The 12256-nt window shown below is 50.2% G+C and overlaps 1 long non-coding RNA gene across 2 annotated transcripts in view; it reads left to right on the top strand.

The window, feature by feature from the left end:
• Nucleotides 1–1141, top strand: part of LOC140411627 (uncharacterized) — a 102472-nt gene extending 101331 nt beyond the window's left edge. For both annotated transcript variants that reach the window (XR_011940905.1, XR_011940906.1), the window contains exon 2: nt 957–1141. This is a non-coding gene — a long non-coding RNA (uncharacterized lncRNA). The remainder of the gene's footprint in view (nt 1–956) is intronic.
• Nucleotides 1142–12256: the final 11115 nt, after the last annotated feature.

The raw sequence follows: 12256 nt of genomic DNA, 5'->3' as shown, positions 1-12256 counted from the left end.
CCTTTGACAAGCCTTTTGACAGCCATTTAAAGCTAAGTGAATGACTACAATTGGGGATGTGTAAGGAGGGATCACGCTCTGATCATCTGACTAACCACAAACAGTGAAGCAATTGTCTGAAAGAAATTACTACAACATGCGTTGTTAAGATGAACGTGTCCAAATTTCCTATTTGTACAGGCCTAGCATGTTTTCTACTGTACCCCTGCCACATCAAAACAGCTATTATCAAAGTTACAAATGACATCCTATATAACTATGACAAGGGTAAACACTTCCTCCTCATCCTTCCCAACCTTCTGCAGCCTCTGATAAAGTTGATGACACCATCCACCACCAAAGCATCCCCACTGTCATCCAACTGGTTTGGACTGCTGTCATGTGGATCTATTCTCATCTATGTAATTGTAGGTAGAGAATCACTTGCAATGGTTTCTCCTTCTGCTTCCATGCATTCTTGTGTGAATGCATTCCATTTTTGCATCCCCCAGAATCTTTCCTTGACCCCTTCTATTGCTCATCCACATGCTGTCCCTTGGTGACATAATCAGTTTGCTTATGACACCCAGCTCTACCTCATCAGCACTTCATGGAACTCCTCCACTGCTAAACTATCCAACATCCAGCAAGTCAGGCAGAATCTGTGGGGAGAAAAGTTAACATTTCATATCTATGGGCTGGATTCTCTGTTAGCAGGATCTTCCTTTTCACCGGCAGCACACTCATGCATGCGGATTTGCCGACGGCGTGAGGTGCCCACAATGGGAAACCCCATTGGCCAGCTGCCGGGACGGAGGAAGCCGCTGCCGACAGGGGCGCACCACATCAGAAAAAGGGTGCGGCGGGACGGAGAATCCCGCATGACCATTTTAATCACCTGAAACGTTATCTCTGTTTCTTTCACAGATGCTGCATAACCTGCTGAGTATTTCCAACATTTTGTGTTTCTATTTCAGATTTCCAGCATCTGCAGTATTTTGTTTTTGTATCCAACATCCAGATGACCAGAAATCTTCTCCTGAATACTGGGAAGACTGAAGCCATTGGTTTGGGCCCTCCTGCAAACTCCTTTCCCTTGCCTATTATATTTTTATTGCTATGTTCAATAATCTTTTAGATGAGAATCATTCGTTCCAAATGATATTGACTTTGTATTGGTTTTCAATTTGATAAGGTGAGAGTACAGATTGTCTGAACTATTTATTGATTTTTTATTTGCAGCAGTTATTCAGCAGCTTGGACTGGGATACTTCCCTTTGGTCACCTCAATCCTAGAATAATTGGATCATAGAATAGATCATAAAATTTAGTGCAGAAGAGGCCATCAAGTCTGCACAGTCCTTGGAAAGAGCACCCTACTTAAGCCCACACCTCCACCCTATCCCTGTAAACCCAGTAACCTGACCTAACCTTTTGGACACTAAGGGCAATTTAGCATGGCCAATCCACCTAACCGCACATCTTTGGACCATAGGAGGAAACCGCAGCACCCAGAGGAAATCCACGCAGACATGGGGAGAAAGTGCAAACTCCACACAATCACCCGAGGCCAGAATTGAACCCGGGTCCCTGGAGCTGTGAGACAGCAGTGCTAACCACTGTGCCACCATGCCGCCAAAGATACAGAAGAGAAGGAGGTCATTTGATACTTTGTGCCTGTGCTCAATCTTTGGATTATTATGGTCAATACTCCAGATGGAATATATTTCAATTATTCAGCATTGGTTTTCTTTCTGTTGGCTTAGTGGGGATTCTTTTCATTTCAAAGTTATTGCTCTCTACAAGGTTCATAACAATGTGTCATCATAGTAGCACAGTGATTAGCACTGTTGCTTCACAGCGCCAGGGACCCGGGTTCGATTCGCGGCTTGGGTCACTGTCTGTGTGGAGTCTGCATGTTCTCCCCGTGTCTCCGTGGGTTTCCTCTGGGTGCTCCAGTTTCCTCCCACAAGTCCCGAAAGTGCTTGTTAGGTGACTTGTGCTCCAGAACCTGTCCTGTCCTAGCCAAGCTATTCCAGTACAGCTACAACATTGCCATCTGCCCAGCAATGTGGAAAATTTCCCATGAATGTTCTGTATACAAGACATTGGTAGAAGTAGTGTATAGACTTCCAAACAGTAGCCACACAGGAAAGGATAAAAATCAACAAATAATAGAAGCATGTAAAAAGAATAGAGCAATAATTATGAATGACTTTAAACTTCATGTTGATTGAGTTAATGAAGGTGGAAAGGATAGCCACGACAATAAATTCATGTAGTGCATTAGGGGTAGTTTCCTCGAGCAATATGTCATGGAGCCGACCAAGGAACAGGCTATCTTGGATCTGGTAATGGATAACGAGACAGGTTTAATAAATGACCTCAGAGTAAAAGATCCCCTTGGAAGCAGTGATCCTAACATGTTGGAATTTAATATTCAGTTTCAGAGTCAGAAACTTGGGTCGGAAACAACTTAAATAAAGGGCATTACAATGAAATAAGGATAGAGTTAGCTAAAGTAGACTGGGTGGATAGATCAGCAGGAAAGACAGTAAACAAGCAGTTTACTGGAGGAACAACATCTTATCTTCCGGTTAGGCACGCTACAGCCTGCCAGTCTCAACATCGAATTCAACAACTTCAGATGATTAGCTCTACCCCACCTCGACCCATTTGTTTCATCTCATTTCATTTTAACTGTCTTTTATCATTTCTTTCTTTCTTGTCTTTCTTTATATATATTTACCGCCCCCCCCCCCCAACTTATCCACCTTTCCTTACCATTTCTCCCCTTTGCCTCCCCCTTCCCCTACATCTACATCTGTCACAGTTTACCCTCTGATGTTAGTTTCTCTGCTGTTTGGCCTTTCACACCATTTGTTCTCTCTGAGGACTGCCATTAGCACTCTTTCCCCTTGGTTTCTGTGGCCATTAGCACCCTGTTTCCCTGGGTTTCTGTGGCTATGACTCATCTTTCATTCTCACTCCACAGTATAAATATTTCCCACTTTCTCTGTCTTTTAGCTTTGACAAAGGGTCACCTGGACTCGAAATGTTAGCTCTTTTCTCTCTCTACAGTTGCTGCTACACCTGCTGAGATCTTCCAGCGTTTTCTCTTTGGTTTCAGATTCAAGCAGCTGCAGTAATTTGCTTGTAAACAAGCAATGGCAGACATTTAAGGAGGTAATTCATGACTCTCAGCAAAAATATATCCTAGAAAGGATGAAAGATTCTAAGAGATGAATAAACAAACCATGGGCAACCAAGGAAGGTAAGGAGAGTATTAAGTTGAAAGAAAAACATATAAGGAGGCAAACATCAGTAATAACCCTGAGGACTGGGATTAATTCAGAACCCAGCAAAGGAGAACTAAAAAGGCAATGAAGAGAGAGAAATTAAACTGCGAGGGCAAACTAGCAAGGAATAAAAGAATTGTGCCGCAGCTCTCCCCTGGCTGTCGTCAGTGAGCCGCTACTCAGGAATCCGCATCTCCACCAATACAATTTCAGGTGGCTGCCGGGATGATCAGGATGGTGGCAGAGGAGTGGGCTAGATGGCACTCCACGAGTTGGAATATCGTGCGGCAGTGGGTGTCCAGCTCATTGCCAATGACATCCACGACCTCAAAATGGTCGTGCTTTGACCCAATGGCACTCATGGTTTCAATGCGGCACAAGTGTGCAGTCAACTCCCAAATAAGTGCATCCCTGCTCAGACAGAAGATGACATTGGCCCCAATCCCTGAACCCCACCCCCCCCATAGGAGCCGGAGCCCGACTGCCCGAGCCACCTCACGGAAATGCCTTCGGTGCCCTTTTGCACTGCATGGAGGGGTTTCCTGAATAGGGTGCTGCTACAACACACCTTTCACTTCCTTATCCTTGCCCATCACCTGGACATGCCTTGGCGAGTCTTGTTGCCATGCGGTGGCAGAGGTCCCCAGTGGAGGTCCCTCTATGAAGGAGTCTTCTCCTTAACATTGAGGACCTGGAATGAAGGTGTTAAATACAGCAGTCCCATAAAACCATAGGCTGCATCGGTTCAAGGACTTCCAAGATGCCTGTCCTTTTTTGTGGTCTTGAGGAGTCCATGGACTGTGCGTATGTAGGTTGCTTTAGAATGCACCCCCTTTACAGTTATTTAAAATACCTTTTGTAGCTATTTTGATAGACATTCAGCCCCATGCCCCCATTCTATGTGTATCCGGTTTAGAGAGGAGAGGTGAAGAGGAGGACCTCCTCGTGAACCTTCCTGGGCTTGGCCAAACTCACCATCAACAGGTCCAGGCAGCGGGCGACCGAGGAAGTCGGCCGACCCAACAGACTGACCCTCTACCGTGGCACAATCGCGGCCAGGTGGCCCTCGAGAGTGAGCATGTGGTGTCCACTGGCGCCATTGAGGCCTTCCGTGCTCATTGGACACCAAAGGGTCTGAGGTGCAGAATTGACCCCTGTAATCACATTTTAGTTTGATGTTTTAAGCTTTACTTGTGACTTGGTTTTGTACAAGACAATATCTCTTTAAGGAGCTGCTCCTTATACTTTGTCACTCAGTGCTTTTGATTTTGTTTAATTGGTTTACACTAAATAGTTGAACTCCAGTGCTCAAGAGTAAATACACACAGAATACACTGATTTGAACGACAATGCATGGCTTCATGGTGAAGTCCATAATCGCTCACCCTGGTTGTTAGGTTCTAATACGTTGCAATGATTGAGTCAGTGCACAAAAAAATGTCTAGTTTGTGACTAATTAAGGTTTATTAAATTACAATAACATGGGTAGAAAACAATACTAACACTAACACGACTAATGAATGTAAACTGTTAACAACTAGAATTTGAGAGCTAATACAAAACAAAACTATCCACTGACGACTCCTCACTCAGACACCCCGAGGTTGCAGTGTCATGTGGTGTAGTTCTGCTGCCACCTACTGGTTGGAGGTCTAACATATTAACATACAGAATTGCTTATGAATATTGTTACATCCTCTTTCCTTTAGATTTTAACAAAAATATAATATACATCATTTCAACCAATTATCATATATATGGGGCTGGATTCTCCGATTTTGAGACTAAGTGCTGATGCTGGCGTGGAAGCAGTGGTGTTTTACGACTGCAAAAACGGTACAACAGGTGCACCGATTCAGCAACTCTGAATGGGCTAGCACCATAGTCGGTGCGACTCTCCGGGTCCGTGATTGGCGCACATGAGACTCACGCCACAGCCGCACTTAACGATCCTTCCCCCCCACACACACCGTCCCAGTTAACAAGATAGCTGCAAGGAGAGCAGCACCACAGTTCAGTGACGTTGAGCTGGACACCCTCCTGCACTCCGTGGAGGAGAGAAGTATGACCCTGTACCCCGGCCTGGAAGGAAGGCCACCATGCGCCGCCGTGCGCCGTGCCTGGGCGCAGGTGGCAGAGGCGGTTAATGGCGTGGGCAACGGCCAGCTGTGCCGGGAGAGACTGCACAACCTCCTCAGGGCGGTCAGGGTGAGTCGGCTGCTCCGTGCCCCCAGCACTAACCCCGCCCCCCACACCCCGTGACCCTACACTCTCCCCCCCCTCCCCCAGGACAAGGCCGCGCACGAGCGCCGGGAGCAGGAGTTGACCAGAGGGGCACCACCAGACCTGCGGTCCTTTACTGTGCCCGATTAGAGGGCACTGACGTGGTCGCGGCCCAGAGGAAAGGAAGGTCACTGACGCGGAGGTCGACGGCGGGCAAGCAAGTGAGACCCCCTGCTTAGTTGCGGATCCCCATGACACATGTGTGGACACCCCCCACTCCCTCTCGACCCACAATCCCCACCCCACCTCCCCTCACCGTCACCCCCCTTGCAGTGCACACACCCCCTACCCCTGTTGTACCTTCTAAACCACAGTGTGTGTCTGTAACCCGTGTATGGTGGACAAATGACCACAAGTTGTTTGGTGCTGTAATAGTTTATTACACACGCACACAGTCAACACACACATACAAGTTGCACTCTAAACTAACACACAAGAACGACCCTAACTTCATATCCAGGTGACTGGCAAGTACAGGGCACATATGGCCTAATCTGTAATCCATTGTCTGGCAGTGCTGGATGTCTGTCACTGGTCGTCTGTGCCCCAGCTCTGGTCCCCATGTGGATGGTGTGGATGTCCCTCTCCTTGGCTGGTGAAAGTATCACCGCTGTTACCGTTGGTGGTTGAGAGAGAGAATGGCGCAGCATTTTGAATGGTTCAGTGGGTCCCCGGGTAGGGCGCGGTAAATGCCGTGTCTCCACTACCTGAGTGTGTTGAAGAACAGGACGAGTGTGTATTCCTAAGAAGGGGCTACTTCCTAGGTCTGGATAGACTGGTGGGTCAGAATCAGCAAGAACAGATATGGAAATATATTGGGTGTCCAAGATCTGATGACAGGATGAGGGTGTGCGGTTGGTGAGGGACCATCTCCTATTCTGTGGTAGGTGGGGACAGCGACGCTGAAGATCAGCGTCTGATTTGGGGAGGGGGGGGTGGATAGAAGATGGTCAGGGAGTAAATATAACCGTGGGTTGACCCCATGACCCCAGTGGATGAGTTGTGACCTGAGTCACTGAATACATTTTTCGTCCCATAACGGTAGTGAATATAAAAATTATTCTGACTAGTGGGGGTCAATCGTGGAATTGTGTGGCAGGCACACAATGTAGTATGGGTTGGTGGTCTATTATCCCTGGAGAGGAAAGACGGCTCAGCATGAGTGCAGATGACGAAGGAGGTCTCAGAGTCTGATCAGTAAGAGGCGAAGGAAACCCGAACTGCAAATAGCATGCAGGGAAAAGAAGGGATGGGGACATGTGAGTGGTTGTGGGGTGGTTGCGTTGCAGGTGCGAACTGCTTCATGAAGGTGTCAACTATAACCAGTACATCTTTACATCCATCTCTGCATGGTGTGGTGGGCTGATGTAATCCACATGGGGATTTGTCCAGGGACCCTCCACAGGACGGATGTGTCCTATTATGTCCCCTCCTGGCGTCACTGTCGGGAATATTCTGGGTGCAAATGACGCTATCTTCAATGTAGTGAGTGACATCCCCCTTTAGTTCCAGGCACCAACATAATGGTGGTCCGTTGTGGTCTCCATGCCCTGGTGTCCAATGTCCATCATGGGATTGGTATATGGGCTGGTTTCGGTCCTGGGTAGGGACCGCATCATTCCCGCCCTTTAAACGAATCCGTCCTGTATGGTCAGCCCGTCCTCGCATGTTTCGTTGGGGGCCGGGAATCGCCGTTCAGGATCTGTCCTAGGGAATCGTTGGTGTGCTGGGACTGAGCTAGGTCGGCTACGTTAGGCTGGGAGACGACAATCGCATTCATCGGCTCACCTCTGGGTGGCTGCCAGAGATGTCCATTACGGACACTGGCCCTGGCTAGGGCGTCGGCCATGCAGTTGCCGGGTGGGTGTGCAGGGATGGCTCTTCACCTCAATGATGTCATAGGTGCGGCCAGTTGCTACCTATAGTTCGGCGGATGTTTCCCATGAACTGTGCTCACGTCCTCACGCCTCTCCCTTTGATATATCCACCTACTACCCTCTCCCATATGGGACACCTCTCTGCTCCTGTCTTCCGCACCTCTACATCCCTACCTGTTGTCCGAGCTGCCATATTGACGTTAGGGAACAAGGGGGTAGAGAGCCAATTGGACAGTTAGTACGGTTTGTGGCTGTGTTCCGGCCCGAATCCCTCAGAATCTGCGCGCAAATCTGCCGGGTTGATCCTATCCTCCTTTGTTAGATGCGCATGCAGTTAGTTAGTACACACTTCTGAAATCCGGTGATTTGTCCAATAAGGAGTTCACACCTGTAGTTTATGTTTGATCTGTGAATAATACTCAAGAATAGGGACGTTTATATTCCCTTCGATGAACTTGGGATATTGGCCATTACGTGGGTCGATTGCCTACCTAAGCCAGGCTCAGACGGAATCTCCAAGACTGTCCTGTGGGATCTTTCGGAGCAACAATTGTAACTCCCAGCCGAATAGCACCTGGGTCGCCAGATTTGGTGTACCTTCTGAAGCACAGTGTGTCTCCAACCCGTATACGATGGACAAATGAGCAAATATGGCCTCATCTGGAATCCGTCATCTGGCAGTGCTGGATGTCTGTTTCTGGTTGTTGCTGACCCAGCTCCGGTCCCCCTTTAAATGGTGTGGATGTCACCCTCTTTGGCTGGTGCAGGTATCACCGTTGTTTTCATAGAATTTACAGTGCAGAAGGAGGCCATTCGGCCCATCAAGTCTGCACCGGCTCTTGGAAAGAGCACCCCACCCAAGGTCGACACCTCCACCCTATCCCCATAACCCAGTAACCCCACCCAACACTAAGGGCAATTTTGGACACTAAGGACAATTTATCATGCCCAATCCACCTAACCTGCACATCTTTGGACTGTGGGAGGAAACCGGAGCACCCGGAGGAAACCCACGCACACACGGGGAGGATGTGCAGACTCCGCACAGACAGTGACCCAAGCCGGAATCGAACCTTGGACCCTGGAGCTGTGAAGCAATTGTGCTATCCACAATGCTACCGTGTTGTCGTTGGTGGTCGAGTGAGCGGGTGGCGGGCTGCGCAACACCTTTTATCCCTTGCAGGTTTCGCTTTTGGGCGGTCCCAGGTAGATGTCCAATGGCTCGATCACCCTGATCGATCTCAACCAATTGGTGATGGACACCTCGATGGCGGGCGGGTCCCAGTCGGCCATGGCCGTTAGCGTCCGAGGCACGTAGGCCTTCCCAGATAAGGAAACCGACGCCATCAAGTCTGCCACTCATTGTTACTTTCTACCTGGAGCCCATTGTCCCTGGATGTCCTTTCAACGGCCTTTTAACTCTGTTAGTTTCTGCAAGGTCCGGGCTGCAGCTCTTGTATATTTGCAAGCTGCAGCCTGTCATTTTCTCTGTGTTGGCCAATTTCCCATCGATCAGTGCGGGTGGCCATTTTGGATGACCACACCCCTCATCCTCACCCCTCACCCTTACCCCCCTCACTCTCAACATGTTATCCGCCAGTGCCCCCGGTCCTAGCGTCCAACCCTGTTGCCAGGTGTACCGGTGGCTGGCATTGCCCTCACTGTGGGCTGCACGGGTGTGGCCCTGGGTGGGTGGCTGCTAGTTGGGTGGAGTGTTCAGTGCCGAGGAGGGGAGGGGGCGCAGTGGTGGCGCGGGGGGGGGGGGGGGGGGGGGCGGTCGGTCAGGGAGTGTTCAGCAGGATGCCGGTCGGTGCCTCACCCCAGCTGCTTGGCCTGTCACCCCTCCCTCCCACTCCCCTCCACTGGCCCGGGCAGGCCCCGCCCCCACAGCCAGCACGGCTGGTGTTTGGACCGGCATCCCGCAGTCACTCCATGCCATTTGCTTCTGCCGCTCTCTCGCTCAGCAGCCAGGACGCCAGGTTCACTATTTGTGAGAGCACAAGTGAACCATACCATCAGGAGGTGCTGAATTGCAGAGGCCCCGGAGCATCAGGCGCCAGACACGCTAATGATATGCCTACTGTACTTTCAGGCGGCGAGCACCGCATTTACGCCATTTTGGGGGTGCCGGGGCAAACCGGTGTCTACCGTGATTTTGGCGTCAAAAGCTATTCTCCGCTCAATCACGTTTCCTGATTTCGGCGTCGGCATACGGAGAATCCAGCCCATGATATATAATTCATGTTATTTACAAGTACATTTTTTTAAAAAACTCTTTTTATTGGCATTTTCAACATTATATACATTGTCGTTCGTTTTTGTTTGTTGTACAGTACAAAAGTATTTTTTCTTAAGTTTCTCTATTTACAGTTTGTCGCTGTCTGACTCGGCGGACAATCCTCCTTACCCCTCCCCAAACCCCCTCTTCCTAACCCCCCTCTCTCGCCACCCTCTCCCCTGATCCCCTCCTTGCTTGTTTTGGGGGGGGGTGTTACCCTCCTCCTCGTTTACCCCCTTTACCCTCCTTTCTTTCCTCCCCCCCCTAAACCTCGCCATGTCCACCTTGTAGGTGGGGGGGGGGGGCGGGTTGCTCCCTCCCTCTGTGTTGTTTGCTTTGTCCCTCTCAGGTTTTCTCTTCTCTTACCTCGCCCCCCCCCCCCCCCTCCCCCTCCCCGAGTTATGCGTCCCTGACATTCTTTGCCTTTTTTTATAAACTTTCCAGTTTCCCTCTCTACTGGATGTTGCTGGCCTCGAACACGTTTTGGAACAGGCCGACAAATTGCTCCCATGCAGTATGAAAACTTTCCTTTGACCCTCGGATGGCATATTTGATCTTCTCCACATGGGGAAATTGCGATAGGTCTGCCAGCCAATCTGCAGCTATGGGTGGTGCTGCTGATCGCCAGCCGACCAGGATTATTCTCCGGCGTGTGATTAGGAAAGCGAAAGCTGGGGCATCGGCACTCTTCCCCATGTGTAGCTCTGGCTACTCTGATACCCCGAAGATTGCCACATTTGGGTATGGCTTCACCCTCACCCCAACAACCTTGGACATTGCCTCGGAGAAGGCTATCCAGAACCTGACAAGTTTGGTCAAGCCCAAAACATGTGGGTGTGGTTGGCCGGAGGAGGTGGAGTTGGCCCTGCTCAGTGCTTCGTTCCAGAATCCCCACCCTGTCTGTCCCTAGTTCGTTCTTCCATTTCCGTCTGGTCTCATCCAGTGGTGTTCGGGCTCTGTTCAAGTCCTTTTTAACTTCCTCCACCAGGCTAGCCAGGTTCTGGATATTTGGATCTCCAGATATCGGAATCTGCTTTGGGCTATTTTAAACGGGAGCCCCTCCAGCTCTGTCCCTCCCCCATTTGGGTTCACATGGGCAGGGGCTGCCAGGCTAGCTGGGCGGACTAATTCACGGAAACACAGTGGGGATGTGAGCAGGTGGTTAGAGTGCTGATGGGGTTGGGATTGTTGTTTTGTCGGGGGTGTGGGACTGCTGACAGGGGAGGGGCTTTTGAAATGAGGTATGAGGATGGTCAATGACGGTGGACATCCGAGGGCGGGCCTGAGAGACTGCAGGATGCGGGGTGGAGGCTGGCCTAGGAGGGGATATGGCTGATCGGCTTGTGGGGGGGGGTGCGTTCCCCCAACCGGGCTGATCACATGGAATGTGAGAGGGTTGAATGGGCTGGTCAAGAGGGCTCGTGTGTTTGTGCATCTGAGGAGCGGAAAGGCAGTTGTGGCATTCTTACACAAAATACACCTGAAGATTGGGGATCAAACTATGCTCAGGAAAGGGTGGGTAGGGCAGGTATTTCACTCAGGATTGGATTTGAAGATGAGGGGGATGGCAGTCTTGATGAATAAACGGGTAGCTTTTGAAGTGGGGAGCATAGTGGCGGACTCCGGGGGAGATTCGTTGTGGTGAGTGGGAAATTGGAGGGGGTGCAGTGGTGTCAGTGAATGTCTATGCCCTGAACTGGTATGATGTAGAGTTTATGAGGCTGATGCTGAGGAAGATCCTGGACCTGGACTCACACCGGTTGATAATGGGGGGAATTTTAACACTGTTCTGGAGCTGAAATTGGATTAGTCGAGCTCAAGTTCGGGAGGGTGTCGACTGTGGCGAGGGAACTGAGGAGGTTTATGGAGAGCTTGGGGGAGGTGCGGAGGGAGGGTGGTGATGGGTGGACCCGTGGAGGTTTGGTAGGCCGAGGGCAAAGGAATTCTCGTTTTTCTCCCATGTGCATAGGGTTTACTCCCAGATGAAATGAAAAATGAAAATCGCTTATTGTCACAAGTAGGCTTCAAATGAAGTTATTGTGAAAAGCCCCTAGTCGCCACATTCCGGCGCCTGTTTGGGGTGGCTGGTACGGGAATTGAACCTGTTGCTGGACTGCCTTTGTCTGCTTTAAAAGCCAGCTATTTAGCCCAGTGTGCTAAACGATATCAATTAATTTGTATTGGACAGGACCTCGTTGGCAGGGACGGTCAGTTAGGAGTACTCTGCAATTGTGGTTTTGGACCATGCGCCACATTGGGTGGACTTGCAGATGAATCGGGGGGAAGGCAGTGCCCGCAGTGGAGGTTGAATGTGGGGCTGTTGGCAGATCAGGAGGTTTGTGAGCAGGTGAGGGCTGTCATTTGGGGGTATGTGGAGCTGAATGACACAGGTGAGGGTTCGGCCGCCACGCTGTGGGAGGCACTGAAGGCAGTCGTAAGGGAGGAGTTTATTTCACAGGAGCGGGTGGAGATGGCAAGGTTAGTGGATAAGATTTAGCAGATGGACAGGATGTATTCCGAAGCCCCGGAGGCGGGGTTGT

The sequence above is a fragment of the Scyliorhinus torazame genome, chromosome 4 (assembly GCF_047496885.1).
Source record: "Scyliorhinus torazame isolate Kashiwa2021f chromosome 4, sScyTor2.1, whole genome shotgun sequence".
NCBI lineage: Eukaryota > Metazoa > Chordata > Chondrichthyes > Carcharhiniformes > Scyliorhinidae > Scyliorhinus > Scyliorhinus torazame.
This window is presented reverse-complemented; position numbering and strand designations above follow the sequence as displayed.